We start from the raw sequence: 20,494 nt of genomic DNA on the forward strand, positions 1-20,494 counted from the left end.
GTACACAGCCCAGCTAATGTCTTGCTATTATTAGCGCCAGGAGACTTTCAGTGGATTATTTCCTGTAGAACTCTAAGGTAACAAATCGGTGTTGTTTAAGTTGTTAAGTTTCTGGAAATTTGTAGAAAAGTCAGACCGTGGCCAGGAATCATTCTGCAGGAGTTCCGTCCTGTCACTGCAGAGGGTCCTGACTAGGGAATGAGTTCCCACAGCACAGCGAGCTAGGGCCTGCTTTGCAGAAGAACGGGGGCTCCTTTGCAGCTTTCCATAGGTTGTCCTTGGGCTCTGAAGGAACTGCTGAAATCTTCATGATGCTCACTCACACATATCAACATGCTTTCATCCCCATCTCCTGCTGCCCTGAGCTATGTCTTATCCTTGAAAACACACCTGACTGGGCTAAAGAGAACTAGGGCCTATGCCACTCTCTCTTACAATGGAGAAACCAGACATCTATGTCCATAGGTAACTGGTGGGTGAACATGCTTGAAATAACATATAAAAACACATCCTAGAATATACACAATTATGTTTAGATTAAAAGTATACGTAACAGAATACAAGATCTGTTATTATATAAAAAATCACTAAGGGTATAGAATGTTTCAAACTCCCAATGCATTGTACAGATAAAATGGCTCCTTAAAAGGTAACAAAGTTTCAGGGGCACCTGGGTGGCTCAGTGGGTTGGAGCCTCTGCCTTCGGGTCCTGGGATCAAGTTCCACATCGGGCTCTCTGCTCAGCGGAGGGCCTGCTTCTCCCTCTCTCTCTGCCTGGCTCTCTGCCTACTTGTGATCTCTGTCTGTCAAATAAATAAATGAAGTCTTTAAAAAAAAAAGTAACCAAGTTTCAAATGATAATCCACTGACTCCTTTACATCTTCATTCAGCAAGTGCCTGTGGAAGGGATTCCAGATCAGTCTTGGACTGTATTGTTCTACTCACCAACTATGAGTTTTGGGAGTGCTGGCAAGATTTTGAGAAGATTTAAAACTCCTCTGATTTTGAAGAAAACTATGTCCCAAAAGTTTAAACTCTAACTAATAACATTCTATACTACCAGCATATGATTTGATAAATTTAACACATGTATGTTTTAAAATTTAACCTTATGGGCACCTGGCGTCTGATTCTTTATTTCAGCTCAGGTCATGATTTCAGGGTCATGGGTTTGGGTCCCATGCTGGGCTTTAAGCTCAGTGGGGAGTCAGCTTGAGACTCTCCCCCCACCCTTCCTCTGGCTGTCTCCCAACTCATGCACACCGGTACTCTCTCTCTTAAAAATAAATCTTTAAAAATAAAATAAAATTTAACCTCAAAGAAGGCTATGAAATACTCAAGCCATAACTATCTCAAATGAGAACACTCAACTTATGGTTGATTATAAACAAAATCTTGAACACCCATATTCTGATGGAGAAATGAATCATTAATAACCAATAAATTTGACTTGAATCATCTTTTAGGTAAGAAATAAAGAAATAATTCTCCCCCCTCTGCTTTCCTTTCTCCGTTAGTCCTTTCTGAATTTCTCTAGGTTTATATAATTGAACAAGTTATCTAAGAAATTCCAACTTTTTTTTTTTTTAATTTGTGACCACTTCTTGCGACAATTTTTATAAGTAATACTGGCCATATTGGCAAGTTCATAATATATATATTTGGAAAATAACCAAAAAATTATCTGCATGATTATCATACTTCATCACACTTAACAACTTCTGATTTTGACAAAGCAAAACCAAATAAGATGGAAATTGCCTGTTACAGATCTACCAATACTGTATCCTATAATCTAAGGTCTATTATGTTTTGGTAAAATTATACAATATAAACTCAAATTGGTTATGCAACTTGAAAAGATATCAAATCCCATATTATGCATGGAATTTCATATATATTGTAATATATTTGATATTTTCTTAATACAAAGATTCAGAAGTCAACCAATGAAAAGGGGACAAAAAAATTCCATCATTATGTCAATATTTGAGGTTTTTTATTACGTCTTTTTTAAATTTTTAAAAAATTTTTTAAAAATTATGTGGGTATTTGATTAAATATAAGACAAAAAAACTGGAATTCCTTCATTGCACATTACCAAAAGATTTGGTATTCATTTAACCAAAATAAAACACTTTGAGAACCACAGACTATTCATACAAGTATTGAAATATTTTAATAAGGAAAAACTACAAAAACTGATTAAAAATTTTAAAATTATGGTAGATAATAGACTATGTTCTAAAATTTCAGGTAATTTTTTTTATGCTTTTCTTTTGCAGGACATAAATCTGGAGGACCTCAAAGAAAAATGTAGCAATTAAGTTTGGAAAAGATATAAAAGAGACTTTTACTTTTAGAATGGACATTTTTCCCTTCCTAAGATGTCTATTATTCAAGAAGCGTGTTCATAAGTTTCACTGAAAAAACTGTATTTTTAATAATGTAATAGACTTGCTCCAAAAAGTGGTTCTCTTATCTAGATAACATCTATCACACTGCAGTTAACTACAAAAACAAAAAGAGCAAAATACAAATTTAGAGAAACACTTTTTCTAAGGGAAGCCTATTTAAACCCTGTAACATTTAGAAAAGTTCTCAGAGTCCCAATACATTTCACAAAAATATAGTTTCCTCAGTTTCATGTAATGTGAATAAACCTACTGTTCTCGAACATTTTGAGTAAATGATTAAACAGTCAATGGACTGTTGCATTTCTAAATAAACTGAAAGTCAAGGAGTCGACAATTCTCATAAAAATAAATTGAATTACAGTACATCATGGTCTCCATTGTCCAACACTATTGTTATTTCCAGATCTACTTGACAATTTTACAAACCAGTCCTAAATCCTACAACTCCCAAGTCCTTGATTAAGCACGCTACTATAAATTGAGTGTCCATGATTAACACCCAAACCATAAAGTCTTGGGTGTTTAGCTGAATTACAGGGCTCATGTTTTTCCAGGAGTGTTAAATGAACACTCTGGAGGTGGACTACTGGGTCTAGCTGGAGTCAAAGTGACAGGTTTTGAATCATTAGTACCCTTTAAAGGAGGCACTGGAATTACATGATGACCTAAAAAGTGTATGACATTGACTGCAATAAGTGTAATCCAATCATCCCTGAGAATTTGAACAAAGTCGACACTAGAGTGTACAGCCTGTTGGTCACATGAGCAAGAAGTATGTGTTCATTTGCATCTCATCGAATTCTTCCCATGCTCTGATCCAGCCAATGAGCCAAAACCTAGGGTCTACAAATGCTTTTCTCAAACTTCTAAAATTCCATCCAAGGTAGATCCCTCTATGATAAGTTTGTCCAACTGACCAATAACATGGAGTGGTGTCTGGTGGGACACTTGGTCACTGGATGCACTCATTGGATACAGAGTGCCAAATGTCATCAGAGCTATGGCTGTGGCAGAGGCAGTGTCTACAGCAAAATAATTATTCATTTCAATTAGCACATATGTAATACAAAGAGCAGATTTTCCTGCTAGATTGGCCAAGCAAGTGGATTCATTCAGGGAAAGAAGATACTGTAAGTCCTAGAAGAATTCTACACAAGCTTCAACTAGGAACTATAGCATGTTCTCGAAGCCAACTTAACTAGCAGCTTCAAAGACAGAAGCAAAAGGCTGACTCCAAATAGAAAGCATCATGAACGAGTTAAAAGAAAGAGCCAACTAATAATCCTCCTGTGTGTATCTTGCAAGGATTCAAAAAGCGTTCTTTCTTTTAACATAAAGAGAGCTCCCCCATGGGGGCAGACACAGCCAAGACCTTAATCTTTCAAAACCAGTGAATAGACCATTTCCTCATCATCACCTGGGAACTTATCAAACATTCATGAAGCTAAAAGGATCAAACAAGGTCAAGTGGGTATCGGCAGGGAAAGCCCTACCATTAGGGGAACTACATCACACCAGTAGGAGGTCGGTACGTGTAAAGTTTACTGCACCAAAGAGCAAGATCTCCCAGGACTCTCAGTCAGTTGCTACACATCTAAACCCCTGTCATAACTGGCCAAAAGAAGATCTTTGTGGTTTTCTAAAGAGATTAACGGGCCCCATAATAAGGAGCAGCCCACTGCCTGCCAGAAGACACTCTGGAAGCTGGTCTTCCCTGAGCAATTATTTCAACCTCTAAGGGTAGAAGTATGTTTTGTGATATTTTGTTAAAAGGTAAATGGAATTAAGATTTGGACCAGAGGAGATTTTGGCAATCTCCTCTTCATGCCTGGATATGTGGTATGCCCACTATGGATCAAAGACTTCTGTAAAGGATTCACATTCAGACTTAACAACCACCCGAAATCCTAAGTGGAAATTACCTTTACTGTAGGAAATTTGTAACATATGCTCTTATGATGACGGTCAAGTGAGTCAAAGAATTACATGATAGAAAAAGAATCTGCACATTCACAGAAAGTGAACGGGTAGGCAAATAATATTGTATGTAAAATACAGCGACTCAAGAAAGGTTATGGGCTGTACTTCACAGCTTATAAGCAATTCTGCCTGAAATTCAGCTATACTATTGCATTTTCCTAAACACAAATGACCTTACTTTTTAAGTAAGTATTTTCAGTTAAACTGTTTAAAGGGCCATATATGGTAACTATGTAATGATTTAAGTTAAACATGATTTTTTAGTCATGAGGTGCCCTAGTCATTCCCCTATAGGTCCATGACCTTCAGCCTTAACCATCCTTCAGATGTACTCTTATACTAAAAGCTCTTAACAAATTTCATCTTATTTCTAATTCAATGTCAGAGAATTAATGTGTCGACACTGGAATTAATTATCAGTCCCAGCATAATTAAAGTGATATTTAACTAAGTTACTTAATAGAACAAGGAATGTAGATGGAGAAAAATCTAAGAACTAGATTCTCTACCTGAAAGGAAAACATTATTTCAAGCTCTATGCTAAATCAATCCATGGTCCCCAAAATAGAACACTGGGGTGTTCTATTTCATTCTGTCTTTAATGAATCTGAACTGAGTAACTGGAACCAATGGCCACTTATTCACAAATGTCGTCTATTTCTAATTCTTGGCCAAATAAGCTCTCAGAAAGATGATTTAAAAAAGAGTCTTAGCACCCATATATATGACAAAGGTATTTTGGCTTGTGAAGAATGAATATAGCTTGTATTCTGGCAAGATTTTTAAAAAGATGAAAATCAGCATCATCCTTACAGGAAATAATTCCTAACCCCCTCTGTTCTGTTTGAAGAACAGTCACAAATCATTTTAAAGTCATCGCTCCCAGTGGTGAATTCTCACACTGTCCTAGGCTTTCTACTTTATGGGATTTGAAAAATCAATGAGAGAATTTCATTCAGAATAAAAATGTGAGCACCTTGAACTTGGGAAGGAGCAAATTGCACCACAGCACATCAGTGTCTTCCATTTGGTACCAGTTGGTACAGAGGTTAAAAAAGTTTAAAAACAAAACCACAAAAACCAGGAAAGAGAGAGGGAGATGGCTAATTGGAGGGGGAAGGGTGATATATGGACAGAGCATACACACCTCCATACCCGTTCAAGCCCTTAATCTGGTACAACACTGGTTTTGGTAAGCTGCCGAAAACTCTAATGAAGTGAGTGTCCAGGTAACATACCATGGAAGGTTAAGGAGCAGGAAGGAGAGCTCATTTATCACAGATGCAGACAAACTTGGGTTCAATTGCCCACTCTACAACCGCTCAGCTCTAGGACCATAGGCAAGCTATGTGCCCCCTTTTAACCTCAACCTTGCCACCTAGAAAAATGAGGCCGATAGCTCCTACTTGATAGGATTCTTGTGGGGATTTTATGAAGTCTCAGATCATGAGTGTTGTTGAGCCTGTAGAGTCTGTGGTTCAGAAGAATAGGCCTTGGAGTAAAGGCTGACCACCCAGATTCTCATCTCTGTTCAGCCACACACCAGCTGTGCAACTTGCATGTGTGACGGAAATTCTCTGAGCCTCATCTCATCAATTCTGCCTGAAAAATGCACGTGAGTCTATCGCTTCTACCTTCCTCATTTTCCTATTTTCAAATCCAGATAAATAAATTTATATGTGGGGGAAAAAGACTGGTTTTGGTTAGTAACTATGCAGAGAAGTGGTCTTTAAAGACAATTTTACTTTGAAAGAACACTCCAGAGTCTTTAGAAAAAAAAAAAAAAAAGCATGAACAAAACATATATTTACATTGTATTCTTTACTTTAAAAGGTTTAATGTTTCTTAATTAAAAGGCCTAATTAACATTAAAAGACTTAATGCTACTGAGAACAATTATCTTCACTTGTATCAGCTAAACTAATAAAAGTGAGATTAAATGGGTATTCATACAATATTTGTCTTGAAATCTCATATTCTGTGTTGTCATTTTGTCCCATCTAAAGAGAGGGACTTTAGTAACATAGTATTTCCCACCGTGAATGACTTTAAAATAATCATCTGAATTATGATTCAGATTATGTGATTATATTATATTCTATATATATATATAATATGATTATAATTGTGAAGCCTCTTAAGTTTTTACTTTGGATTTCAAGCATAGGAATCCACCCTGCTTTCCGTATTAACTGCAACATACAAAAAAACGCCTTTCATAAGGTAGTACCATTACTCATAGATGCTTTTAAACAATCACTCCAAATTGGACTTCTTAAACAAGTACGTAAAGAGAAACCAGTCATTACAGGATTTCAGAGGGACCTCCAAAGGCCTCTTGGGATTGGTGGGGTTTCTTGAACATAATCCATGTTGATAGTGAACCAAGAGCTAAAAAAATACTGTTTACAAAAAGAGAAAGGTATCTGAGGTTATGATGAATTTGACTTATTTCAGGAATGTTTAATTTTATTTTAATTTTATTTATTTGACAGAAAGAGTGTAGGCAGAGAGGCGGGCAGAGAGAGAGGAGGAAGCAGGCTCCCTGCTGGCAGAAAGCCTGACTACACAGGACTTGATCCCAGAACCCTGGGATCATGACCCGAGCCAAAGGCAGGAGCTTTAACCCACTGAGCCACTCAGGTGCCCCAGGAATGTTTAAAACACTCATAAAGGAATGATAAGTTGTTCAATAAGTGCCTCCCCCGACTTGGGGGTGGGGAGGGCTCTCTGAAATATACATGCCAGCCAAAGAAAACCCAATATTCAGAAAGCTACTGAGATTAAACATGTCTTAATTCAGCTTTCCAAGAGAATCCATGTCAGTCATGCTCAATTGCTCCTGCCACTCCTGGCTAACATGGTGTGGACTTTGCAACAGGTGGTTTCATTCATTCCTGCATCCCTTCACCCACCATGTATCAAACTCTTGTTACCTATCAGTTAGCTTCTAGTCCCCCCCAGTTCTGGAAGGAAAGAAAGTATACATAGTGGCTCATCTCTTGAAGATCACAGTCTAGTAGTGAGAGAAGACTAATGAGTATGTATTTATGTGAGGTGAGGGTATGTGCTAGACAGAAAACCAAGGAATAAAGCAGATGGGGAATCTAAGGGGTGGGAACAGGAGAGGGAGCAGCCCAGCCCAATACTTAACTACATTTAACTTTAAAGCAGCATCTGAAACAGGTACCAGCCAGAGTCACTGTCCGAATACAACTGTGGCTCGAGAACCTGACTACCAACTGAAGTTGTCAATAATGGGTCATTGAGAAGTCCTCAAAAAAATAACAGTTTATAATGCCCCAAACAGCGAAAGTTACTTCTTGAAAACAGACTGAAAATCTAGGGACTGCATTTGACGTTTTATGTGTATTCATTTTCATTATGACATTTTGGGGTCTACTAGGGATGGTTGCAGATGCAACAGGGCTACATATTTGCAGCCCCGGCCACCAAGAAGAGGAGCCTATGTCGCCCACCTTGAATCTGGTGTTTCATCAGTAGATGGTGGGAGAAGTAACAACACCGTGAGTCCCAGGGCCTGATTTCAACAGGAATGCAGCTTCTGCCTTGTCCTCCCCAGGACCCCAAGCATGCTAAGCAGTGAGGAAGCTTGCAATGGAAAACCACTTGCAGAAACATTCCAGACAGTTCAGCTGTCCCAGCTGAGCTCGGGCTCAGGCAAACAAGCAGTTTCTGAGCAAATTTAAGTGAGATTGGCAGCAAAACCTCCCAGGTATCCTACACAGTCCACAGACATAATAAACCTTTGTTGTTTGAAGCCTCTAAGCTTTGGGGCAGGTTTTTAGGCTGCAACAGACAGAGAAACAGAAGCTGCCAGTGATCAGAGGCTCACAATGAGAAAGAACAGAGCCAGGACTGTGAGTCGTGTCTGTCCAACTGCAACCGCTAAACTTTGTAGCACCACAGGCCTAATTTTCCTGAAAACCTGCTTCTTTTTAATGAAAAAATGAGGTTAAAATAATCCATCAATTTCTATCATATTCAACATTCCTATGATTCTGTCAATCAAGGAGCATGTAGGTATATTCCCTGCCCAGCCTCCTCCTCAAATAATCACACCAACCCAGCAATTCCCAGGATAAAAAGTTCTGATGTCTCTAGATTAAAATTCCAGTTATATCACTAGTGCTCAAGCAATCTAACCTAAAACAAATTACTCTACTTCCAAATATGTCAAGAAAAAAAAAAAAAGTGGGAGATGGCTAATAGTCATGGAGTACAGATGTGAGCAGATGGAATAAAGGGTATGAAATGCCTTTAGAGCACACTCAGAGTTCCATTCAGTGCAGTGGAACACAGATCGTCCGTGTGTGTGTGTGTGTGTGTGTGTGTGTGTGTGTGTGTGTGTGCAGTCATAAGTAACATGCCAAGTCATACCTGCTTACTACTTGGCATCAAGAATAAAGATGGTTGGGGCGCCTGGGTGGCTCAGTGGGTTAAAGCCTCTGCTTTCAGCTCAGGTCATGATCCCAGGGTCCTGGGGTCGAGCCCAGCATCAGGCTCTCTGCTCAGTGGGGAGCCTGTTTCCTTCTCTCTCTCTCTGCCTGTCTCTCTGCCTGCTTGTCATCTCTGTAAATAAATAAACAAAAAACTTTAACAAATAATAAAAAAATAAAAAAGAATAAAGATCGTCCCCAGTCCTCTGATAGCTCTTTCATTGAGAATCGAGGTCTAGGTTTTCTCTTTCAGATTGTTTTGGAATTCTAATCCACCATGTAAGAAATCCAACTTTTCTGAAATTATCAGGCTGGGGAAGAGGTCAAGTTGGTCACCTGAAGAGATCACATGGAGAGAGGGGGCAGTTCCCATCAGTCCAGGCATCTCAATCAAGTGACAGGGGTCCATGAATATTGAAGGAGCCATCTTCAGCTCCAGGTACACAAGGGACCACACAGACAACAGTCTACTTCTGTCCACGACCCCCCAATTCATAAATGATCCCATACCATTATTTTGTGGCAGTTTATTATGTAGAAATAGATAACCAGAACACAAGTGCTTCTAAGTACAAGAAAGACAAAATTCTTAAAATTTCTGTCTCATGGGGCGCCTGGGTGGCTCAGTGGATTGGGCCGCTGCCTTCGGCTCAGGTCATAATCTCAGGGTCCTGGGATCGAGCCCCGCATTGGGCTCTCTGCTCCTCAGGGAGCCTGCTTCCTCCTCTCTCTCTGCCTGCCTCTCTGCCTACTTGTGATCTCTCTCTGTCAAATAAATAAATAAAATCTTTAAAAAAAAAATTTTTTTTCTGTCTCAGTTAGTAACTTCATGGCTGCCTGGGACACATTCTCTGTCCCCCTTACTCCCCCCACCACTGCCAACTGACACACGCACACACACACACATGCTCTCCTACATATAGATCTAAATCTACAAAAAACACATGAAATAGCATTATTTTCAAGTCACCTGATAAACTATGAATCTATAGTGAGGAGTGTATTGTAAAACGGAGGATAAAATATACTAATAACAACAGGAAACACAAATTTGACTATTAAACTCGACCATGAAACTCACAACAGCCAGAAATCAAGAAAGAAAAATAAAAGACTATATATCTATCATTCTTGAAAGGGAAGAAACATTATTACTCAAGGTATGTCTTGTTCTCCTAGAAACAAAGGAAAATTCTTTCAATGGTTCATTTTATCTGGGCCACTGGATAAGATAAAAAATGTCTGATGTTAATAAAAACTCACAATTAGTTTTTACAATAAAATCAGAAACCATAAAAGAAAATGTTAAACATGAACCCGTAAGTATGATTTAAAAAAAACAATAAAACATTGGACTTTTTTCTAAACCATATATAAAGGGATAACCCCCTTAATATTTGAAAGGTTCTTACAAATTCATTAGAAATTGGAATACTGACATAAATATGCAGTTTATAGAAAAAAATTAATGAAATGGCTTTGAAATATATGAAAATATGGCTCAGTCTACTAGCTATTAGAGAATGCAACTTAAAACAATGATGCAGTGTTTTCAGATCTGTGGCAGAGATAAAATAGATTTGATGACCTGGCATATGCTGGAGGGAAGTGAAGGTACCATCTCTGTCTTTCTCCATGGCTCGCTGGCGGGCATTTCTGCAGTAACTCTCCAGCATACACCTCTAAGACACCATCCTGCATACATTCACAGATATTTCTGTAAAGATGGTCATTCAATCACTGTAATAAATATTTCAGTCTAAAAATGGACAGTCTGTTAATGATTGGTAAAATATTAACATTCAAATATTGAAATTTTAGGCAATATTTAATAGATATAAGTATATGCCCAAATACAGAGAGAGTTCTTATATTTCTTCTTAGGTGCATATGCAAAGTGCAAGTCAGTACACTTTTTACTTTCTCATTCATATTAAAAAAGAGGCACGGACTGTGTATATGCACATATGAGCACAGGCATGTGCACGGAATATTTTTGGAAAGATTCATAAGAAACAATATACCTGGGAAATAATATGTGCAGCAGCTTCATTTTTATATAATTTTTCCTATTTATTTAGATTTGCATTTTTACCATGTACCATTATTCCTCTCTAAAATTAGTGGGGTGGGGAGAAATTGAATGATTTCCCAAGGGCTTCCACATGACATGCAACAGAATAACTAACGGTAATACACAAATGCAGTATTTTGGGACCTGGAGGTGTAGTTACATTCCAGAGAACCCCAGAGTCCCCCTGTTACTTGCTACCACTGCAGAGTCCGATGGGGAGGCAAAGTGGTCAAAATTCTACCTCTTACCCTTACCAGCTTTAGTCAAAACATTCCACTTTTATCTATTTTATACGTTGCAGCTACACAAAAGGCTTTGTTTAAATGGGAAAATTCCACTCTTAGGTCTGAGAATTCTTGACATATCAGAATACACTAACAACATATCCCCTAGCTGTCTGCTGTGATCCAGGACACAGCTGGCTAGTTTGATTTTAACCTACATTATTCCATGAGAGTTAAAGGACTCTGTATTTATAGATGTATGAAGACGTATGAAGCTGCCCCGAATCATAAAGTCTCCTACGGACCAGTCTTGTTTGAATGCATTCTGATTAGGGGACAGTATCTATAAAAAGCATTGGCAAATTATTTACCAAATTTCCAAACTTGAAAAAAACAAACGAACAAATAAAAACAACATTTTTTTATTTAATTCTGTAAGGTTTCTGTGTTTTATATAACAGAATTATTTCACATAAGCCTTTATAACTTTGTCCCATTTACGGAAGAATCAATTGTGGGAATCTTGAACGTCATTGACTACAACTTGATGTTTTCCTTAATAAAAAGAGTTTGTAGATGTGAAGTCTTGGCTGTTACTATGGCCTAGGCTTACATTGTATTCCTTTTCTAACTCCAACTGAATAGGTCTTCTTTCCCACATCACTTCTATCATTTAAAATGCATTGGCTCCAATATTTTATTGCTGAACACACAACCTGCTTCTGTGTCCAAGACGACTTCTGCTTCCTCAACAACAGTGTTCTGTGCAACAGAGAGCTGCTATGGACACAGCTCTATGGTTTTTTTCCTATCTTATGTAATTTGGTCACGAGAATTTTCTCCTGATGTTCCTGATGCAAACAACAGGTCAAATACCTGTCTCTCTTGCAAGGCATAATTCCTACAAATTTTGACTCCCCCCCTCCCCCCTTATGTTTAACATCCCTTTTCAGCCACATTTGTCTACTGGATTCTACTCAGATGTCTAATAACTCCTAGAAACTGATCCTTTTTCTGGCAGTTGATCTTCATTTCTCGACTTAATTTTCATCACTATTACTCTTCCCTTGACCCGTTCCCACGGGCCCCTCCTTGAGACTTTTCCTTGGATATGCCTATCTCCAGGCTAACTGACGGCTTCACTTGTCCTAGGCTCCATTGAGACCCCAGATAAAATGACCTTCTATCCACCCAGAAAGAGAAGTTTCATAGGATTTTCAAACAAATTCAAGTTTTGAGATTTTTTCAGGTCAACAAGAATTTAAATCCTGAATGTTATTCTGAATGTACAATCGCAAAGACTTTTTAAAAAATCTTATTTGACAGAGAGGAAGAGAGAGAGTGAGTGTGCACACAATCAGGTGGAGCAGGGAGGAGCAGAAGGAGGGGGGAAGCAGGCTCCCTACTGAGCAGGGAGGGATGGGGGACTCTATCCCAGGACCAGGGGATAATGGCCTCAGCCAAAACAGACACTTAACAGCCTGAATCACCCAGGCACACCACAAAGACTCTTCATTAGAAACGGACTAGATATTAATGCGGAACGTAATATTGATTATCAAAAGCCCATACCCAGGAACTATCCTTTTTACTACAAAATTAACGAAATCAAAGTTTTTTCTACCATAAACTCTGGTACACTTGATTTTTTACAGTAATATCGATCTGTTCCCTAAACTTCACTGATTAGGTAGAACAGCGCCAAGTAGTTTGTAGGAATGGATCACACTTAAATGTCTCATCATTTGCAACTGAGCCACTGGAAATTTGCAAGCTATCCTGCTTTGTTGTATTTAATAGAGGGCAGGTAGGGGAATCAGTTCAGTCTCCTCTGTGAATAATTTTGGGAGAAGTCTTAACAGGATTAGGAAAGAAGGCAACTAACAATAATGATCACAGTCCTTTCTCACAGTTGTGTTAACATAATTGCATATGCACTGCACTTCCAAACAATATAGTGAAGAATGGTGTAAAGGAGAAATGAACACCCCACAGTGAATCAATCTTTTTCAGAGTCAAAGCTGACATTTTGGCTTTCCTGAGGGAAAGTGAGGGGTGAGGTGAAAGGAAGACAGTCAGCAGGCTGTCTGGGAGAGGTGGGGAGGGAGGAGAGCTGAAGAGCTGTCAGCTGAAAAGGGAAAGAAGGGTGTAGGAAACATTCCTGCAAACCAGCTGTGCTCTACCACTTTAAACAATCCAGCAAAATCACTATTTTTTTTTCATTTCAAAAAATAACTTATCCTTAGAATATAATATCCTTGCTTAATACTCAATTATTTATGTACAGTTTAGCATTATCTTTGCAGTTGCTAATTTGGAACAGTGTCACTCCTCCAAAGCATGGAGATCATGGTTAACAAAAGCCAAATGGAAAGATAACACAGTCATGAGTGAAGTTAAAAATAGAAATGAGACATCCTTACAAACAGTGTTCAAAACCCATACACATCTCCTATTAACCCAGATTCCCAATGTCTCTGCAATCCTAGAGGGACAATTTTGGCACACTGGGAAGTTGCCTCATTTGTCTGGTGTTTCTGAGAGAAACATATTATCAAGATACCTATAAAGCCTTCTAAACACTGAACTGTAATTTTCAGCCACCCCATTCATATCTTGAAGCCAGTATCTGAAAGAGTACTAACAACTTGGCTTTGAAGTCTGGTAGAAGTTTAAATACCCAAAAATAATGCCTTTGTGAAAAAATATAAAAATAAACATCCAGAAGAAATTTTGGTATCTTGCAAATGCCAATTTGTAAGATTTTGGTATCTTGCAAATACCAATTTGTAATGTTGAATACATTACAAATCCAGATTAAATTCTTTAAAAAGTTTTAACTTTGGAATATTTTTAAAGATCTTAATAGAGAGAGACAAACACACACTGAGAGAACGAGTGGGAGGAGGGGCAGAAGAAGAAGCAGACTCCCCACTGAGCAGGGAGTCTGACCCAGGAAGGGATCCCAGAACCCTGGGATCATGACTTGAGCAAATGTCAGATGCTTAACAAAGTGAGCCACCCAAGTGTCCCAGAATATTTTTAGATTTTCCTAAATACTGGGGACAGATTACAGAGTTTCCACATACTCCACACCCATTTTTCTATTACTAAAATCCTACCTTCTGGTTCATTTGTTACAACACATGAATCAATACCGATATACACCTTTAACCTTACTTTGTTAAGATTTATTTTATTTATTTGAGACAGAGAGAGAGAGAGACAGAGAGCATGAGAGGGGAGAGGTCAGAAGGAGAAGCCCACTCCATGCTGAGCAGGGAGCCTGATGACCTGAGCTGAAGGCAGATGTTTAACCAACTGAGCCTGGGTGGCTCAGTGGGTTAAAGCCTCTGTCTTTGGCTCTGCCTTCTGCCTCTGCCTGCTTCCTCCTCTCTCTCTGCCTGCCTCTCTGCCTACTTGTGATCTCTGTCTGTCAAGTGAATAAATTAAAAAAAAAAAAATTAAAAAAAAAAAAGAAAAGAAAAAAGAAACCAAGTACGTACACTGCTGTGGAGTCTGGGGGCTTCCAGCCTCTCCCCGCTGTGTGAACAAAGAACTGTGTGTGAGCTCACTAAGGTCTGCATGTATATCTGGCATCCAACCAGATCCACACTGAGCTGAACACGAACTCATGCAGAGATCACTCTAGTCTCCTCTCTCCACTTACCTCAAGGCTCTCACAGCAGCAGCAAGAAACCTGGCTCCCACGAACCACCACCCTTTCCAAACTATGTGCTTATAAGATTCTGTGATTCTCTCTTAAAGTCGGTGGATGGACATACACACAGACTCACAAACTTGAAAAAGACCTCAGGGATCATTAGGTTCATCCTCCCTTTTACATATGTGAGAATTGAAGCTTATATGACTTATCAAATGTTATAAAACTAGTTATGGACATACTGACAACAAAAAGCCAGGTGTCTTCTCACTGAAATTATTGAACATTTAGGTTTTAGAGTGATGCAGCCGAGCATTCATATTATAAACGAAGAAGCTTAACATCCACAGTTTAATGGTTTACATCTGGTTACTGACAGACTAAAAGCCCATGTAAAATAGGAAATGTGACAACTGGATAAGTGAATCCTCTACTTACCTGAAAAAACCATTAAAATGTTAATCATCAAAATGTAGTCTTTGGCTAAACTAGGAGTTCCTATCACCCTGTATTAGAGACAGATACTGCAAGTAAATGTAAGATACCTAAAATATTTTGAAATAGATAATGATCCATGACTCAGTACAGAAGTGAATCCATTTAGGTAATTATGGAATTCCTCACCAAGATACAATAGTTTTGCTTAAATTCTGCTCTTTCCTGCATAACAGGGAACAAGGTCCTTCCAACAGTCTTGACACTCTTCACAATCAGTTATGAAGGAAATAAATGTTGATGTGGGTATGCCAAATAATGTGATCAAAGACCTACTGTTATTTAAGAGTTAATATTCATGGGAAATATTAATGTATTTTATTAAAGGTAAGCAACGTTTTGGTTATTAGTATAAATCATATTAGAAAGTACAAAATAGAGTTTTTCTAAGAAGTAATTTTTATAGCCTTTTTAATAGTAAAATTTACAGAAGACACTTGCAAAGTAATATAAATGAGCAGCAAACTAAAATAAAAATTAATGTTTATTTAGCTCCTAGATCAGGCACTGAAGTTTTATATATATTTGCTTATTTAATCTTCAATGAAGATTATTTTCCTTATTTTTGTTTGAGGAATCTATGGCACACAGCAAAACAAATCCAGAGGTAAGGCGGATATATTCTAGTTTTTATTGAATTTCAGCTTTTCTTTTAAAATCAGATTTTATGGCCTTTATGTTCGGAGATCACCTTGTCCAGGGGTTCTTACTGCTACCTACATATTAGATAACCTTTAGGACTAAAATACAATACCACTCTGGGAGATTATACGTGGTTCTCAAATTAATGCACAGTCATATGGATTTTTTTGTTTGTTTTTAAACACTACTCACTGGGTCCCAACATCAGGGTTTCAGATTTAGTGGATCTGGAGTAGATCCCCATGATTTTTATTTCAATGAAGTGTCCAGGTGATGCCAGTGGACACCACAATTGAAACCACAGAGTACTGAGTTAAAATCTCTAGAACTCGAAGAATTGGAGCCTGAACTTTTGTTGGTTTTTCATTGAACTTGGCAACCTTATGAAAATAGAGAATGAACCCCATATATTAATTAACCAATGTCAAGCAGTATGGACCATCTTGTTTTATTTATTACACACAATTTCATTTTCTCCCATTTCCTTCACTTTTCTTGTCCGTTTTCCTTCACTTTTTTTTTCCCCCTTCTGTCTTTCTAGACACTATTTGAAAGCAAATCCCAGATGTGATTTCCCTCATAAAGAATTCACATCCTGGGCACCTGGTTGGCTCACTCTGTTAAGCGTCTGATTCATGGTTTCACCTCAGGTCTTGATCTGGAGATTGTGAGATTGAGCACCCTGTCGGGTTCCATGTTCAGTGTGGAGTCTGCTTGAGATTCTCTCTTTCTGCCCCTTTCCCTACTAATGCCCTCTCTCTTCCTTTAAAATAAATCTTAAAAAAACAAAACAAAACAAAACAAAACTACATGTGCTTCTAAGCTTTCTTTTCTTTCTTTCTTTTTTTCTTTTAAGGATTTCATTATTTATTTGACACAGAGAGAGTATGGGGGATGGGGGGTGGGCAGGGGAGAGCAGACTCCCTGCTAAGCAGGGAGCTGGATGCTGGACTCAATCCCAGGACCCTGAGATCATGACCTGACATAAAAGGCAGATGCTTAACTGACTGAGCCACCCAGGTGCCCTAAGATTTTTTTGTTTTTTCTTAAATAGCCACCATGCCATTATTACACAAGTGCCTCTCAACCCCATTCTGCCCAGATTTTAATACACAGCCAGGACTAGGAGTCTCAAATGCTAGTCCCACTCCCTTATTTTATGTAATTTAGGAAAAACTGAATCAAGGCAAAAATGACTTGAGACCATAGGTTGGAGGGCTGGAATTAGATGTCTCACTCCCTAACCTTCTATCTTTCAAACTACATTTTTCCCATAGAAAATTTAAAAATACAACCTGTTACAAGAAGGAAAACAGACTGTAGTAGGGTTGAAGAAGTAATGGTAAGGAGAGGGATTATTGTGTTATGATTGGATTGTGCTACATTGTATTTCAAAAAAATCAAATGATTATCTCTACAGATGTGCTCGTCTATGGATAGCAATATGTATAGTGTCCTGGAAAGTTGATTTAAATGAGAACACATGGCTTTAGTTTCTAGTTCCCCATATACTTGTCAGTCCTAGAACAAATTGCTTAAGTTTCAGTTCCCTAAATGATGCAATATGAATAAGCAGCAAAAACTAAAAAAAGCACTTGCAAAGATCTTTATAAAACACTAATAAGTTAACCAAATTTTAAAAATGCTTATTTAGCCATTACTTTGAGAGGCAACAAATGATTGGGACTATTTAAATTTAAAAATGTGCATGTAGGGGCTCAGTCAGTTAAGCCTCTGCCTTCAGCTTAGCTCATGATCCCAGGATCCTGAGATTAAGTCCCACATTGGGATTCCCTGCTCAGCAGATGGTCTGCTTCTCCCTTTGTCTCTGCCCCTCCCCCTGCTTGTGCAGAAGCTATCAAATTTTAAAAAAATAAAAATATGTGTGTACTTTAGTGTGCAAAATATTATGGTTTTAACTTTAAAATATTCTAAATCTGGGTGCCTGGGTGGCTCAGTCATTAAGCATCTGCCTTCAGCTCAGGTCACGATCCCAGGATCCTTGGATTGAGCCCTGCATGGGGTTTCCTGCTGAGCAGGGAGGCTGCTTCTCCCTCTCCTCCCCACTCATGCTCTCTCTCACTCTCTCTGTCTCTCTCAAATAAATAAATAAAATCTTTAAAAGAATTTATAAAAATAAAAATACATTAAAAACAAAACAAAACAAAACGGGGGTTCCTGGGTGGCTCAGTGGGTTAAAGCCTCTGCCTTCTGCTCAGGTCATGATCCCAGGGTTCTGGGATCGAGACCCCCATCCGGCTCTCTACTCAGCGGGGAGCCTGCTTCCTCCTTTCTCTCTGCCTGTCTCTTTGCCTACTTGTGTTCTCTGTCAAATAAATAAATACAATCTTAAAAAAAAAATGTACTGGTTACTAATAGTTGAAACTGATCTTCAAACTACTATTCAATTTTCTAATATTTTTATTTCTCATTTATAGATTAATTTATGTATGAAAATCAGATCATCTCCTTTTTAGTTTACTGAAAGATACTGATTATAAGATTTCACATTAAAAATTTAGAAAGTTTGTATTAATGGCCCCTCAATGATGAATAAAATAAGAAAATTAAGATTGAACACATTAAACTTGTCAGAATTGAATATTTTTGCATTTTTCAATTAGCATTTTTAAACACACAGTCTGAGTTTTCTCAGCTCATATAATCCAAGATAGGGGAAACTTCAAATAGGTAAGCAAGCCTGAAATTTTCAGTTTAAAAGTAGCCAATGAAATCCAACTTCCCTTTATTATTTAACTCTGTTAGGTAAAAGGAGTGAATCTGGACAGGCACATGGTATGAAAGAAACTATCTTTTCTTGTGTTTTCTTTCTGTTTCTTGTGTCACCAAGAGCTCTCTAATGCAACATGCATCATGTGTATCTAAAATGAGAGAAATGCCTGAATTTGACTTGAAAATTCTAGAAATTTCCTTTCTTTCAGAGGAATCACATCTGCCTGCAACAGTTCATCTGATGGATGTTACACACTCAAGCACGGAGATGCAAACTCACATAAAAATTAAGCTTTACTTAGCACAGTCCCCTCTAGTGGAACATAAGGAATAGCATGGATGACCACAGGGGAAGGGAAGGCAATGTGAAGGGGGAGGAATCAGAGAGGGAGAGGAACCATGAAGGACTCTGGACCTGGGGAAGGGAACTGAAGTTCTCACAGGGGAGGGGGATGGAGAGAGGGAGAAGACAGCCGGGTAATGGGTTTGAGGAGGCAAGTGTTGTGATGAGCACTGGGTGTTACATGCAACAGATGAGTTGTTGATCACTACATCAAAGAGTAATGGTTTACTATACAGTGGCTAACTGAAAATAATAAAAAAAGTAAGTATCATTTAGATTCTGGAGTGAAAAAGATCCCCCCAACTCGGCCATTCTGATGCTTTGAAAACATGTCCCCACTGCCTGATTCACCTTGTAGAAGAATGAGAAGATGCCGGCCCTTGGTTATTCTAAGGAAATCAGGCAAAGCACGGCCTTTTCTGTTCCCACTGTATTATCTACGTAAACCGAATTTCTTCCCCTTTGTCAATACTCACACCAGCCAAAGTACAGGTGAATGGATTCTCATCAGTTTGACATTTTCAGTTTGGTCTAAGATAGAGTTTATGTGGCATCTTCGAGATTTACACAGAGGTGGGATCAGATGGGTGGTCATGCCTCAGAGATGTTAAATCTTAAGTCTAGTCCAAGACAGGAAGCGTTGCCCGGAGAGCCACACCAGAAATCCTGGGAAGACACAGGCATACGAGACAAGCTTCACTTCCGTAAGCTAACTGCCATTCACAAGCACAAGGGTGTACATGTTGACTTGCAGTTTCAGTTTCTAGTAAAGATGCTTGGTATTGGGGGCAGTTCTGTATAAGAAAGAGAGGAAAATCATCAGGGATTTGTCTAATGATGGCATGTTGAGGCGGAGAACAGCAATAACCTCACAGCCTACGGAAACCTTCCTAAGACCGCTTCTGACCAGGAGCCTAGTGTTGTATCAGACATTGGGGTGGATCAGTCTCCCCAGGAAAGAAAAAAAAAATTGCTCTTCTATAAATAGTTGACTCTGAGCAAAGGCATTCTGGCTCTGGTAACAGAACACACAGTGTATGTGTCCTTGGAATGAGAATGTGCAAGTATTGGGGGATTAAAGTTAACCCACTTCAGAATATTTTACCCTCTGACCCCACACACACATCAGTGACTCAACATTGACTGGAATAACCAGGCTCAGGAGCTAAAATTGTATCTAAGTTACCAAAGTTCAGCTTGATGCACCTGCTTTGTTATCAGTCATAATATTCATTCTTAGGTTGAAGACAAGAAGACACTCTTAAAAGTTAGCAAACAGAATACTTAGACCATGCATTTCCAAAGATGCTTCTCACTGAGAACAGTCATCACTTCCATCATTTTGGTTAAGAAATCTGAACTTATTATACTTGGGTTTAATTGGACAGGTTACAACATAATTCCACTCTCTTAACTTTGGTTCTTGCTTTGTAAATACAGCCCATGGATGTACCCATCAGTG

General features: G+C 38.5%; 1 pseudogene; it reads right to left on the reverse strand.

The window, feature by feature from the left end:
* Nucleotides 1-2,848: 2,848 nt before the first annotated feature.
* On the reverse strand, nt 2,849-4,079 carry LOC123955019 (annotated as a pseudogene).
* Between the last annotated feature and the right edge of the window lie 16,415 nt (nt 4,080-20,494).

Source organism: Meles meles, chromosome 13 (assembly GCF_922984935.1).
Source record: "Meles meles chromosome 13, mMelMel3.1 paternal haplotype, whole genome shotgun sequence".
Lineage (NCBI taxonomy): Eukaryota > Metazoa > Chordata > Mammalia > Carnivora > Mustelidae > Meles > Meles meles.